This window comes from Loxodonta africana, chromosome 18 (assembly GCF_030014295.1).
Source record: "Loxodonta africana isolate mLoxAfr1 chromosome 18, mLoxAfr1.hap2, whole genome shotgun sequence".
In the NCBI taxonomy this organism is placed as follows: domain Eukaryota; kingdom Metazoa; phylum Chordata; class Mammalia; order Proboscidea; family Elephantidae; genus Loxodonta; species Loxodonta africana.
This window is the reverse complement of record NC_087359.1, coordinates 73073020-73076246: the sequence shown is the minus strand read 5'-3', so window position 1 is coordinate 73076246 and position 3227 is coordinate 73073020.

The window sequence follows — 3227 nt, the reverse complement described above, 5'->3', positions numbered from 1 at the left end:
TTCTCTCTCAACTGAGCACTCTGGAGTGCTGTCATCTCGGTTAAGTGCTGTCATCTCATTGCTAACTGCTAGCTACACATCTGTCAGTTTGTCACACTGTGGTGGCTTGCATGTTGCCATGAGACTGGAAGCTATTCCACCAGTATTTCAAATACCAGCAGGGTCTCCCATGATGGGCAGGATTCAGCAGACCTTCAAGACTAAGATAGACTAGGAAGAAAGGCCTATTTCTGAAAATTAGCCAATGAAAACCTTATGAATCACAACAGAATAATGTCTGATTTTAGTAAAGTGGAGGCCTATAGAAATGAGGAAAAAACTCTGTGAGATGGATTGGCGCAATGGCCACAACAACGGACTCACACACAGCAACGCTCATGAAGAAGGCATAGGATTGGGCACAGTTTCATTCTGTTACACGTGAGGTCGCCCTGAGTTGGAGCCAACTCTACAGCAAGAAACAGCAAAAACTCCCACTTTCTCATTTGGTAGAGGAGGCTAACGAAGAGATCCCAGAACACAGTGGCTTAAAGAAGATAAACATTTTTTCTCTCTCCTATAACACTTCTGAGGTGAACAGTCCTCAACGCCTTTTAGAAACCCAGGCGTTTTCCAGTCAGAGCTCTGCCAGACCCTAAGGCCTTGTGGTCATCTACACGAAGGAAGCAGGATCACCTCCAGATGCAGGTTCCAGCCTGCAGGAAGGAGGAAGAAAGGGTGGTTAGGGCAGGCTTGAAAGTTTTAAAGTCTGACCTGGAAGTGATCACTATCACCTGTATTCAGTTGGTGAGAACTTAATCACATGATCACAACTAACTGCTGGGGTTGCTGGGAAATGTAGTCCCTAGCTAGGCAGTCATGTGTCCACCCACAATTCTCTTATAATGGAAGAAGGGAAGAATGGATTTTGGAAGACAACTGAAACTCAAGGTTCAATGCTTCTGAACAGCCTTCTCTACCTTCTGACCTCTCTGTCTACGTTAGATGTTTTTCTTTGAGCACTAAATGAACTATGTAACAGTTATCTCATTAGTTGCTTATCTCCCCAGCTTTTCTCACCTCTCTGCCCACAACTAAACTGTGAGTGTTGGGTGTGAATCTGTATCCTCAGAGCCTGTCTAGAATTGAAAACAGTCTGAGTAGAAGTATGTAGGACCAGCTCCATAATTTGCCATGCCCAGTACAAAGTAAAAATATGGGCCTCTTGTTCAAAAGTTATTAAGAATTTTAAGACATTAACCAAAACCAGTTGTCATCATCTTGACTCTGACGCATGCTGACCCCATGAACTGTGTTTCATAGAGTTTTCAATGGCTGATTTTTTCAGAAGTAGATTGCCCTGTCTTTCTTCTGATTCACTTCCAGGTAGACTTGAACCACTAACCTTTTGGTTAGCAGCCAAGCACCTTAACCATGTGCACCACACAGGGAGTCCTAAGATACTAACAACAGAGCTTAAAACCAAGCTCAGGGCCCTCTAAAGTGTCCTTTGCACCTGTGCAGGGTGTACACCTAAGAGGCTGGCACTGAAAGGATGAATTTAATTATCTAAATCACTCTCTCTAAGAAAAGACGTGTATCTTTTCTTTACTCTCATATAATGAGCAGAGATGAGTCAAATCATGCTTATAAATATTTGGGAAGTAAATTTTCCCTGCTCCAGCAGGCTAAATGTTATAGAGGTCATCCTGAAGGCGAGAGCATTTCCCATTTCCCATTGCCTTTGTCCGGGGGAGGGTGGGGACACAGCAGCTGGTAGGCTGCCAGCTCCCTGACAATCGCAGATGCGTGGCATCTCGCCTTCCTCTCACCCTATGGTAGTCAGCAATGGTAGTCAACGTGGTAATTTTTCTTACAGCCTCGGAGACTCCTGAGTTTGGGAAGACCTTAGGAGTCATTGCCAAGCAGTTCTCCAGCATCTGCTCAAACACATCCAGTGACCGGGACTTCCTGTCTCCCCAGGCAGCTCCTTCTGTTTTTGACAGCTCTGCGGATGCAGTTCTTCCTAACGTTGAGCTAAAATCTCCTTCCCTGAGACTCCCACTCGCTGGCTCAGAGCCACGCAGGGGAATTCTGACACCTGCCCCACGCCCTTCAGGTGTTGCAAAGAGCCCTTGTGTACACACGAAATCAGAAGTTACCAAGACCAGCACAGAGATCTATTGGGTTTGGCTGGGCCAGTTTAAATTTTTGTTGTTGTGTTGTTGCCAACATTGAATAACCTGGAGAGTTTATACAAAATGTAAAATTCAAGCCTCCTATAATCTGACTTGCCACTAAGGGTACTAAAAAATGGACATCGGCTAGGCAACTGTCATTCTCCACCACAGCCTACTACCTTGGCTGTTGATATTCGCGAATACTCATTTAATTCAATGTCATTGCTGTGTATGTTCTCACCACCAACAACGATAAAATAAATAAAATTAAAAAAAAAACCTGAATGTCAGGACCCCTACCTTGATAACTATGTTAATATGTTGGATTCCCTTACCATAAGAGTAACCAGGCTTTAAGGAAAGTCATTTAAAGAAGGATGAATCCCCTTTTCCTCTTTTTTCTTTGTGCTTAGAACTCAGAGGTAATGGCAAAGGCTTCAGCAGCTACCTTGTGAAGATGAGGCAACCTTGCAGATGGAAGTCATGTGTCGGAATGTTGAAATAGATTACAGAATCCTGGGTCAAGTTGACTCCAAATCACAGTAAAGCTATAGGACCAAATAGAACTACCCCATAGGCTTTCCAAGGCTGTAAATCTTTACAGAAGCAGACTGCTACATCTTTCTCTGGCAGAGTGGCTGGTGGGTACAAACTGCCAGCCTTCTGGTTAGCAGTCAACCACTTTAACCACTGCGCCACCAGGGCTCCAGAATTTTGAGTCAGTAGTGATTATATAGAGTTGCCGTACCAGTTCTAGCCTGCCTACTTCTGAACTTCTTTAACCGAAAATAAATAAATAAACTTATATCTTGTTAAGTCACTCTTATTTTTTGTAGCTGTTATTAGTAATGGAAAGCAACTCCTACCTGATAGATAATTTTTTTATCACTGGCTTTTCTTAAGAGTTTATTATGAAAAAGTCTAAACACGTACAAAAGTAGACAGACAATATCCACATGTATAAGAAGCAATTTGGACCACTACCTCAAACCATGCACAAAAATTAACTAAAAATAGATGATAGACTTAAATGTAAGAGCAAAACTATAAACTTTTAGAAGAAAGCAT